General features: G+C 39.4%; 1 protein-coding gene across 2 annotated transcripts in view; it reads left to right on the top strand.

Annotated features, from left to right (window-relative positions):
* tafa5a (TAFA chemokine like family member 5a) overlaps positions 1–12,602 on the top strand; it is a 161,429-nt gene that overhangs the window by 106,832 nt on the left and 41,995 nt on the right. The gene's annotated exons all lie outside the window — the stretch shown is intronic.

Below are 12,602 nucleotides of genomic sequence, written 5' to 3' on the forward strand. Positions count from 1 at the left end.
GGGGGGGGGGGGGGGATCCCGGCTTAGCTCGCTTACTTTAAGGGTTCACTTCAGTGATAACTACTCAAACACAAGTATGTTTTTCCCGAGGCACGTTTGACTACATTGGATTATGTTGGTGTTGAAGCACATGAAGAAAATTAGGTGTAAAATGTAGCCGTAACAACATGTTGAATCATGTCATCAGGGCAGTTAGGCTGTATTTAAGAAGGGGCTTAAGGTGGATAAACCCACAATGTGGGGCAAAGAGGATCACAGGACTGTCTTTGTGATATTAGTGAAGCCTGCAGCAAATCAATTTACAGTTGAATAATTTTTTTTAAAAATTGGCTGCAGGGGGGTATCTAAATCCCCCACCAACAGATGGGCTCATTTTTCATGGAATAGTGACACTATTTGTGGTATAGTGTGTGCTTTAGCACAAAGTACATTTGTATGATTATTATCATTAAGAGAACTCAGAACAATCACTGTACTTGATTAATCAATAAGTTAAATAACAAAAAATAATTTGCAACTATTTTGTCTTTCATGCATAGTTTTAGTTAGAGCTGGGCAATATATCCATATTATATCAATATCATGATATAAGACTAGATATCGTCTTAGATTTTGGATATTGTCAAATTGTAATAAGGCATAAGTGGTGTCTTTTTCTGTTTTTTTTCTCTATTAAAGTAAAGCGATAATAATTAATACTGTTTATTGATTCCCCAGTGGGGAAATTACAATTTACACTCTGTTTGTTAGTAATCACTACACACAGACCTAAAATACACACACATGCTCAGTACCTAATCATGCACTAATGGAGAGATGTCAGAGTGAGCGGGCTGCCAGCTAGACCAGCGCCCTGAGCGGTTGGGGGGTTTTGGTGCCTTGCTCAAGGGCACTTGGCAGTGCTCAAGAGGTGAAGTGCCATCTCTCCAGCTACCGATCCACACTCCGTACTTGGCAACACTCCGGTTCCCAAACCAGTCATTTTCTAAAGAAAAGGACTGTTGTAACTGTTCTATTATTTGCCTTTACCCACTTAGTCATTATATCCACATTACTGATTGTTTATCAAAAATCTCATTGTGTAAATATTTTGTGAAAGCACCAATAGTCAACACTACAATATTGTTGCGGTATCAATATTGAGATATTTGGTCTAGAATATCGTGATTTCGCCCATTTCGCCCAGCCCTAGTTATAGTAAACATATATCTATGCTGTCAATTCCATACCTTTGGGCTTTGGACTGTCACCTCAGGCTCTACAACAGTAGTCACTATTTTCTGACGTTTGACAAACAAATCAAGAAAGTAATCCTAACTGTTTTGCAGGGAATAAGCCAAATTCATAATGAAATTATAATTTTCCAAAGACATTTACACTAAAACCGCTTTTTTCATTTCTATCTATACAGCTGGAAGCCATTAAGGGAATTTTTGGTACACCACGTACATCTGTGTTAAAAACCATTAAAAACACGCGTATCCCCACAGTTGTCAAAATGTCAGCTTTTTTAAAAAGAAAAACAGCCCTGTTTCACTGTGTTGCTGTAAAATAATTAGTCTTTCAGATAAGTTAACTGGTTTTTAAATGGTAGGTAAAGTAACAATAATAATAAGTTTTATTGAGAAATTCAAAATCACTAAATTTGAAGATGCATAGTTTTCACAGGACAGCGATGAAGAGAGAAGTGAGTATAATGAAAAAAATAATGTTGTACTTTGTGCACAGGGGAGAGGAAAAGTTTCATTAGTTGTTGCCATTTCTTCCACATGGGGAAGAAGCTTGAGCAGTTTTTTCTGGTGCCTATGAGTCCGTTCATTCTGCCCCCATGACAGCTCAAAGGATTTCAAGAAATTGGAGTCTTCAGATAGGGTTGACCGATGCTGTGACTCTGGGTTTTCTTACATCTCTTTATGACATCTTCATTGCCTTCCCACTGCCTCTTAGGGTGCCTGCCACTGAGTGTGTCTCGCACACAATGTGGCCTCTAGCTTGGGGTAGGAGGGGAGGTCATGTGCACAGGTGAAGGCAGAATAAACAGCCCTGTTAGTTAGAAGAGACCTGCACTGAACTGTACCTTTTTTGGTGTCTTGTTTTGCCTGTGATTCAACTGTGCCTTTACAGTTGTGTCTCCGATTGAATGAGCTGCCTATCCTCAGTGCGCTGTTTGACTGGTTTTTTAGGAGAAGGCTTTGTGTAAGTGGACAGAGGCGTTTGCCTATTTTTGTTGCAGGCGCAGATGAACATGACACTGGAGATTTTCTCTCTAATTCAATTTCTTCCTTTGGTCAAACTGCTTCACACTGACATTTGTGCACTCCGTCTGAGTTGTATAAAGAAAGATCTGATATTGTGGACATGACCACATGGCCAGCTACACTGTGGAGTCACTTTGCCATCCTTACACATGCATCTTTTGCTAGTGAATAAGATGTACGGATGCTGCATAACTCCACAGTATCCAGATAATATCAAGAGGTATTTGTCACAAGATAGGCTCCATGGAGCTCTGTGGCATTTTGTGTGGGCTTGATACTCTTTTTCTGAAGAGAGTTTAGGCTTATCAGCTGGCTTTTTCGAGATCTGCGCAGGTGGATAGCAGATGTGGAGTGTTCACAACCTACTGGAACAAAAATAAAATTAAATAAACATGGAGTTATACTCATATAGTTGTGTTGTCAGTAAAGAGCACACTGTATGTATATAGAATGAAAATAAAAATGTCCTGGTGGTATTGTGGACTTAGGTCCAAGCAAAGTTTATTTGTTATTTCATACACAGAAGCCGCAGAGGCAATTCCCAGTGCTTGACATAATGCATTGAAAACACAAAGGGAAGGCAGCATAAAACATTAACATGCAAATAAAACCATTTAAAGGAATTGAAAAGATAAAACAGAGTAATAGATAATAGACTTTGGACTCTTGGAAGGGGTAGCAGACTTCTTCCAGATGAACTGAGACGCCAAGAGATTTTACAATAGACAGTCAGAGATGTTGGGTTCTATAATTTAAACTTGATTGCATGAGGTTGTTTTTTTTACATTTTTTTTATATTGTTCATTTTAATTACTTACACAAAATACACAAGCTTTCATTTAACATTCTTTTGTTTAATACAGTATACAAGTTTTTAATATACACGCAACATTTGCCTATAATAATAATATATTCCCTGTGAATATTTAAATTTTTCTGCTGGGTTTACCCAAAGTGTTCCTGGTTACTCCCACAGCTCATGACATACAAATAGAGACAGTTTCAGTAGATCACTCATGGGTGTAAATGTAATTAGGACTACTTAGATGATATTGTATGTACAGTATGATTATTTCATATTTAGAAGTATACTCTTCCATGAATACCCACCTTTGTGCTGGAGGATACACCTTACGTACTGAGATATAACCCACAAGCTTTGTGGAAAGAAATAAAACGGATGAGTACAGATAAAATTCTAGTAGCTAGCTAACTGTACGCACACATACCTACAAATATGATGCCAACACTCATGTGCACTCATGTCCTGCACTCAAGTGCAATTCTAAGGTACTTGAACTTAAATATATCCATTTTCTGCTACGTTATATATACAGTGGACCTTTTTCACAGCAGACATTTTTGACTTGTCATAAAAGGAAAAGCACAGCTGAAAATGATAACCTTAACCATGGCTCAATCCCATCAAGTGTCACAGGGAGCTATTTCAGTGAGTTAGCATGCACAATACCAGGGCCTCTCCTAAGTGGAATGCAGCCATCATTAAGGGTTTTGAATACACCTGTGCTTTTCCTACTATGACATGTCAACATGTCTGCTGTGAAAAAGGTCTATATTGTGCATTTTAAGCTAAATATTAACATAAGCTAGTTGTGACTTTGCAGAATAAGATTTTCTTTACCAACCCACCAAGACATCAATACACCACTGTGCATAATACAGTTTTTGAAGTGTAATTCAATTTGTGTTGGTTCTGCATATTTTTCAATGTCAGACAGTCATTTACCATTTCCTCCCATATTGTCCCATTGCTTCCCATAAAAAAAAAAAACAGACCCACGCTCGCACACCTTTTATTGCTGTTCATACCACAATATCCCACAGCTTGATATTATTGCCATGCAACTCTGAGAGGCTTGTCTCCACAAATGCAATCTTATTTGTTTATTCAGACTCGGGCTCTGCTCACTTTGGGGACATGGAAGGCGAGCGAGAGCAGGAGAGAACGCTGACATAAAAGACCCCAAAAGCCGCAAATGGGATTTCAATCAGTTTTAATCTACTTGAGTCCTTGAGGTCTGCTCTCTGTTTGTAATATGCCTTTGCCTTGGCTGACACGATCGGTGTCCTTCATGCTTCCGACTCTGCATCCCATGCATGCGGGATAATCCATAGCTCCATCAGCGGACTCACACGGCTTCCAGGACACTATGTGGTAATGAAAACAGAGGGAGTGCTGTAACGCTGTTGATCCTGAAGAGTCACTCTTTTGTTGTTGTGTATTTCCCATCTTGCAGTCACAATTGTGTGTTTATTGCTTTGAGGAGGTGAAAATGGGAGATAAGCCGGCGACATGATAAGCTTTCCATAGCTGAGCTGTTTAATGTGCGTGTCCATAAGAAAAAGGAAAAGAAAAACCTTTGCGAATCACATCTCTGCTCTTCTTCATTGCTCTTCCTTTTTTCTCTTCTCTCTCATTTTGACTCACACTCTTATTGTCGTTCTCTCTCTCTTTACTGTATGTCTTCAACGGCTCTCCCCATGTGAGGCCCATATCGCGGCCTAGTGTTGCACAAGTGCACCCTCTCACATCTGCAATTTCATGCTCTTGAGCCTTTTTACCTCTGTGCTTGAGGACTTTTAAGAGAGCTGATATTGATCCTTATTAGGGGGGCGAGAGACCGAGAGAGGCTATTAGAAAGAAATAAAGAGTTAGGTACACGTTCTGGTTGCAGGAAAGAGTGACAGAGCAGCAGAAGGGCGCAACTCCAGAGACGTACAGGAGCTAGTCGAGGGTCACTGGTTGTGGCGGTGGCTGTGATAGCTCAGCGGGGAGTCCTCGCCTGAGGTATAGGTGTTTGTGTTTGGTCTCTTTTTGCTGGAATGCTGACATTGATGAAAGCCTTCAAAGGTCACCAGTTCTGAGATGCTTAGGCCATCAGATAATAGTGTGTGCATGTTTGTGTGTGTGAAAAAGAGAAAGAATGATACAGTCGCACTCACATTGGTGGAAAAAAACTGAGTAGGAGATATGAGGGGGGATGCAATCCCCCTTGTTAGCATAATGACTAAATGCCCCGTGTTAACCTACCAGTCCCCTTGCCATCTCCGATAGCAGAGAGAGTGCAGGGGCAAAGGGGTTGTTGAGATGAATATGTTAGTCTAGTCTCTTCAATCCTTTATCCGACTGAGGTTTTTGCAAGTTAGAAACTGTGGCCCTGACCACTGTGGCCCTGGGGGTATTAAATAGCTCCTATTTGCTTGTTTTATTTTCCCATCTTTTAGTTAACTTAAATTGACTGTAACTAAATATAGCAATGTACTAGTCTTAACGACTACTCAAAGCGCTTTTACATAGTACAGGAACCATTCACACACATTCAAACACTGTGGCCAAGGCTGCCGTACAAGGTGCCACCTGCTCATCAGATAAACACTCACACACATTCCTGTTTAACATTCCTCAATTAGTGATGTCACTGATTGAGAATGCCAGCCCCGTTTTTCATATGTTCTGCCCACAGGTGCTGCCTGAACAAGCACAGCCCGTCCAGTGGCTCTGTTGAATTTGCTTGACCAATCACAACAGAGTGGGCCAGCGGACCAGTCAGAGCAGGTTTTACAGGAAGGCGGGCCCAGAGCTGTTTCAGGCAGAGGAGCTGCAGCAACAAAAGGGGAAGCCTGTCCTCTCTAAGCGAAGTTCCCTATGGCGCCATTTTGATGCTACCAAGCCATCACCCGCCGTTAGCATTCCATTGAGTGCCATTCATTTTGGCGCCACTTTGACTTTCACAAATAACTTTACATCTAAAGCATTTTAAGATACTATCTGTCCGTTCTAAAGAAACAAGTCAATTTATAAAAGGCTCCATTACCTTGTAGATCATGTTATGGCTCCATGGCAGATGTTTTAGTAAAAATAGGCTAACAATTTTGTCATAACCACGTGACTTATTGTTGCACAGTAGAGGATTCACCGTGTAGCACAGGGTAAGCTTGCAGACAGTTTGGACTTACATTAGCTGTTTAAGTTTAATTACTAATGTTAACTAGCATGTTAGTTAGCAATAGTTCACCTGTTCCTATGTTATCTCCTTACATATACTTACGCTTTCCGTCTCTGCCAGATTGGGAATGATTGAGATTTCTCTTGGCACAGCTACCAGAAAACTTACAACTTTTAGACAGGTTGCTCACGTCACATCTACGTCGTCAAGCTCACTTGAAGGCTGTGCAGTAATGCTCAGCTATCACTGGAAAAGTGCTTCTAATATTCTTTACTGGTCTCTGTCCAAAACAACAGGATCTGTTGGTCCATTTCGTTAACCATCTATGTGCAGCAATAAGCAGTCCATTAAGTCATAGACATCATTGTTTTGGGGATAACCTGATCTATCAGGAAACGTATGCTTGTAATGGAGTATTTTCAGTGTGGTATTGCTAGTTTTACTTAAGCAGGATCTGAGTACTTCTCTCATCTCTGCTAACACATATCTTGCATTGTTTTATCTGTAAAGCTTTTGGAAATAACTTTCATCCGGCCAGATGCACATCCCTTACTAGCTTGCATATGAGGAATTGTTCCAGTGAATCAGGCGGCGATAGAGACAACAGTATGCGTCAGGCTTCATCTCTGGGCTATTAGACAGTACCAGAGCTCCAATCATATTGCATCAGCCCACTGGTTTGATTTGATACAGGGAGGAAAGAAGGGGGCCGCAGTCTGTTGGAGAAACATGTCATGTCAGCTCCAGCAGCCAGTTAGCAAGCCTAGTCGCTATGCCGCTGCGCTGTCTAAAGGGACCAGGGCTGAAAAAGACGGCCTATCGGTGAATCTGTAATCTTGCTGCTTCTCGCTTTTTTTTTTGTCCTTTACGGTGCAGACTGAAGACTGATGACCACGGGCAGTGGTCTTGTCAAAGATAGAGGGGGAGGGAGGGGGGTGCAGGCATATGGGGACCACAGCCCGAGGTAGGTTGCTTCTCCCTGGGTGTGCTGGTTTGGAGGCTGTAGCCTCTAAACTGGAGCGGGACACACATCACATGGCGCTTTTATATACAGATCACACCCAGCGTACACAGCCCGTGTCTATTTTAAAACCTGTTTTTTTTTTCTCTCATTCAAACTGGCGCAGTCGATAGAATACGATTTTTTGTACTTCAGAAATCTCCAATTTATAATTCAGTATTGCTTAATCATCCAATTTGGCATAATAATATATCTTCCAGTTGCAGTTTGATTGCTTTTCTTTCTTTTTTAACAAGACATTCATGTTGATTCATGTGTGTAACAGTGTTGCTGGCTGACTGAAATCATTTTTTTTTTTTGGTTTTCCCCATATCAGAAATCATTTTTTAAAAAGTGCAATTGTGTCCAAACATTCAATTTTTCATGTTGGAGTCAGTCTGTAGTAAAATTGAGCCAGTAACTGTGTTGTTTATATGAGGTGGATATTATATATGATCGTCATGTTGCCTGTACTCTTGCAAAATGCTTTTACCAAATTGCTTACATTGAAATAGCTGCAGTTATCTTGTGAAAGACAATGAAAAGAAAACAGAAAAGACTGGACAATATATAATACAGCAGGAGAAATGAACGAAAGGAAACCATTTCAAATGGCTGTGAGTGACTGATTTTAGGGTCACTGTATAACGCTATTTACACCTATACTGCAACAGCTGATGGGACACTGTGACACAACATGATGATGATATAGGTTGAAAATTAAGCATAACTTCAGGAAGGAAAGGCTATTTCATATTCCCTTTGTGATTTAGGTCAGAAAAAAAGGTGAAGAAAGGTCCGTCCGTGCTTCCAGGCAGTGATATTTAGAGATTACATTGTTACTGCTAGGTTTTTAATTTAAGAACTTCATAGGAACTACGAGAACTCAAGTTATTTGGCACTGTTCAAAAGCAAAAAAAAGTGTTGAACTTTTAACATGATCAGCTGCTATTTACATGTAGGTTTTGCTCATTTCCAGTGGTGGGCCTTTTATTTTGACATTAAGTAATACTTAGTGGGGTTATTTAATCATGTTTAAAAAAGAATATGCTTTTAATCATAGTTACATTGCTTAATTTTTGGGTCAGATTTTGTCTTTTGCATCTTAGGACAGGTAACATAATGGATACATTCCCTTACACTCGTTTCTTTTAATTGTTTTAAATCGGCAGGAACTGAATGTGAACATGAAGATGTTGAGAAAGAGTTTTTCAGAACTTTTCTCTCCTTACCCATACAGTCCCTGAACATGATTGAGGCTCCAACTGTCAAGCCATCGTTTTTACACAGTGTGAGAGAGAACGAGAACCAAAGTTCCAAACAAGTGTGTTTTTTTTTTTAAATATTCTTTTTTCTCTCTTTTTTGGAAATATTAATGCGAAGCTCTCCCCCAGAGTGACTGATATCAAAACAGTTTCTTTGTGGGTTTACATGCACAGAAATTCTGAGCCGGTTTGTGTTTTGCAGCATGACAAGCAAAACTATAATACAAAGAAAGCTTGTGTTTCCCCTGCAGAGGGAAGGAGCTGACGAGTGGTGTGCATTAGCATAAAAATAATGCAAAGTGTCTGCTTTGGCTTTCATTCTGTGGCAGAGTAACATTACGTTTTCCATCCATTAATCTTGCTTTATTATGTTGCTTTATGTATTTTTTAGAATTTCTCATTTTGCAAACATGTGTATATACTGAACAAATATATGTATGTATATATATATATACATACATACAACACCTAAATTATTATACTTTATTATACTTTATTAAAAATTATTATTTAATTATTAATTATTATTATTAATTATTAAAAATTATTAAAGACCTATTTTACATGTATTTCGAAATTCATTTTCACATATGTTAAGATATACAGATAAAACCGAGCTTATGTAATCTTTAAAATTGTTGCTTCTGTGCCAGCATAGACTTTTAAATAACTGAGCTAATGTACAGTATATTTCATCATGTCTTAATGTCTTTCTTTCATGCACATGACCATTTTTGCTAAAACAGATTGCTGGTATTCCTTTTTCCTCCTAATGATGGATGTAAATGCAGCCAAAGATGAATAAGTAATCCTGTGAGTGTGTGCGTGTGCGTGTGTGTGTGTGTGTGTGTGTGTGTGTGTGTGTGTGTGTGTGTGTGTGATTCCATATGCATGCATGGACTTTAAATATTTAATATCCCAGGTAATATAGCTTATACAGATGTCATAATGCATTCAGGCAAGCTGTTATGCTCTTTCCTAATGAGGCTGCATTATCCATATATCCCTTCTGCCCGGAACCTATTGCACTCTGCGTCCATAAATCTACAGACGCAAGGTGATGAAGTGGCCCCAGGTGTTCCAGGGTTCTGAGTTGATGATAACGAGGTTATTGATACCCCATTGTTGTACATCTTGCTCTCTGTGTTTTATTATAATTAATCTGTCGAATGAGAAACGGGGCCAGTAGAGCTGTCCTGAGAAGTGCTTGATATGTGAATACAATGACAACAGGTAAAAATGATTACCTGCATTTACCTGAAACTTTCAGTCACTTTGGCTCATTTTTCTGCTTCTTTCAGGCTTTTATTCAATATGCAGAAAGTGGTGTTACCTAAGCAACTGTGAATCACCGCCGATTTGGTTTGAGATGGGGGGAAAAATATAATTTATGTGTAATTCTTGCTCCCTTCTGTACTGATTTATTGCCAAATCATTCAGCTGAAGATCAACCCTGCCCTAAGTGTTCATGAAGAGGGATGTTGGCTCGGTAGATTGACTTCACGCGCGGCGTCTGGCTTTCAAATGAGCCATCAGGCCCTCGTGTTGAAGTATTACGGAGCTCTTCATAGAGCGGGATTATTAGCAAGGCCAGCGCACCAATCACTTGGTAAGCCCATCAGAGTCATCCTAACATCTCTGCCTTATAAATCCTCAAGAGCTAATATGTCTCTGCTCAACTGTCACTCACTCACACCTGGTCTTTTACATCCTCTTAGAACACACACACACACACATCACACAGACATCACATAGACATTCACTTATGTGTAAAAGCACATATGAAATAAGCATATGAATACATAACCAGGCAGCTTTTTCTACCTTATGCTCCCACTTTGTCCACATCTTTTTCTTTTTCTTTTTTTCTCTCTTTCTATCTTCGTCCGTGACACCACCAGCTCAGCCTTTTGCCTCTGCACGCCGCGGTGCGCCTTCCTAAAACGCCTGCCGCCTGTCCTCCTTGTTTCCCACAAGTCCGCTCTCCGGTGCTGCCGTGGTTGATGGTCCGTGCTCTCACCCTCTCCACTTCGCTGGTCTAATTGGAAGAGAAGTTCCTCCGCAACGCATGTCCAAGGGGCCATGTCTGTTCGCAAGGCTACGGGCTATGAACAATTAATTAATAATCACTGCTTTCACGGACCCCCTCAGGGCCGAGGCTACAATTTTTCAGCAGGAGGAGAGCGTCAAGTGAGTCTGTAGCCCTAACTAAGGCTGCCACACTATGATTGCATAACGATTAAACGGTTTCTCTGTCTGATTTTTTATTTTTTTAGTTTCACCAGTTGCTTGCACTGCTTGTTAACCCAACAGTGTGAGTATTAATGAAGTCTGGGCTTCTTAAGGTGTCACTTTTCTTGTGTCATAGTGGCTGTTGTTGCAGACCCAGTACTGCTTTTCTTTCCTACAACTTGTTGTGGCTGGACATATTTTGTGCAGCAATGTATTTATGAATATATAAATGAGTAAGGAAGAAAGTGAATACTCAAAATAAAACATAAGCTATCTAAAAAGTATGAAAACTATTTATGTATGAATAAATTAATACATTTTATTGCTTGCTATTACAACTATCCCCATGCCCACGTTGCCTTAACCCTCATGTTGTCTTCGGGACAAATTGACCCGTTTTCCTATATCAATGTTCTTTTTAGCTACCCAAAATATCATGATTGATTCCAAACAACGCTGTTTTGGCAAGTACAAATCTCTACTTTCATTAATTTTGGGGTGTCTTATTCAATTTTATGGAATTTGAAAAAAAAATTGAATTGGTTTTGAAATAGTATTGAGGAAAGGTTGACGTATTCCAGTCTGTGATTATCCATCAACACACATTCCTTTAATTTTAATCTAAATAATTCCTAATTTCTGCTTTTCTAACTCATACATTAGGTATAATTTCCTATAAATGAGGTTTATTGAACCTAAATTCCAAAAAATAACTGCAAAACTAAAGTTAGTAAGTTAGTGTTACTTAGTGTTGAAAACGTCAAAAAAAAGTGACAAACATTGAAAAAAAGCATCAAAAGTGTTGAAAAATGGGACAAAAACGTAAGAGAAAGTTAAAAACACGGGAAGACAAACACAAGGGTTAAGAGACATCACAAATTTGTGTAGGTCCTAAAGCAAAGAAAACCAATTTGGAAGAAAAAATTCACAATCACATTTTTAGGTCTTCATGTCTACAATCTCTAATCCTGTATAAGTGGACTTGGAGACCTGTATCGTTAAAAATTGAAGTTTTTCAAGTCAAGTTGTCTTATCATGGAACCTTCAAGGTGCTGTAGGTAGGATTGCGAAGATCCAGGACTTTGATGAAAAATGTGAACATTGACAACTTGTCAGTCCCTCCCCCCTTTCCGCTGAAGCCCAAAACGGTCTCTCCTCCCTCCACAAGGGTGAATGAATGTGTGTGCCTGAGCAGTGATTGACACGCAGTTAGACATTGGTATTCTTTACCCAAAATCATTTGGTCACATTCATTGTTTATTTTCTGGAGTCATTGGATAAAAAAACTATTTTAAGTTAAACATACAAACAAATACAACATTATTTCAGTGAAACTTACTGGATGTTTTTCACACACAGTGTAATCAGTATTGTCATTCGGAGTGGGTCAGTCTTTCAAGAAAATGGGTGCATGTTTTGCATCTTTTGGATATTGTGTTGCTGAAATGCTTGTTGTGTGATTGAAAATGTCAAAAACCTGGAGGCTAATTTACAGCCAAAAAAAACATATACACACAGAACAACTACGTTGACCTGGTTTTTCCAATAATTTCCTTGAAATCACCCCAGGAAGAAAAACTGTTTGCTATCTACAAGCATTTCAGGCATCATCAAGGATGCCTGAAAATGCTACAATATCTCAGCGCTGTACATAGATATAAATATTTCCCCCTCTTCCCAACATCGACATGAGTCATGTAAAAAGACAGCTTGTTTTCCAGTAAGTCCCTGCATCTGTCTAAATGTCGGTCTGTGACAACGTCGGTGAAACATGTCCATGCTGGATTGTAAAGCGGCTTTTATTGCCAATTCTGGATGAAAGCATGGACAAGGTGGCCCAATCATCTCTTGAGTCCTCTTGCCGTTTGATTTCTGCTGT

The sequence above is a fragment of the Etheostoma spectabile genome, chromosome 23 (assembly GCF_008692095.1).
Source record: "Etheostoma spectabile isolate EspeVRDwgs_2016 chromosome 23, UIUC_Espe_1.0, whole genome shotgun sequence".
NCBI classification, from domain to species: Eukaryota; Metazoa; Chordata; class Actinopteri; order Perciformes; family Percidae; genus Etheostoma; species Etheostoma spectabile.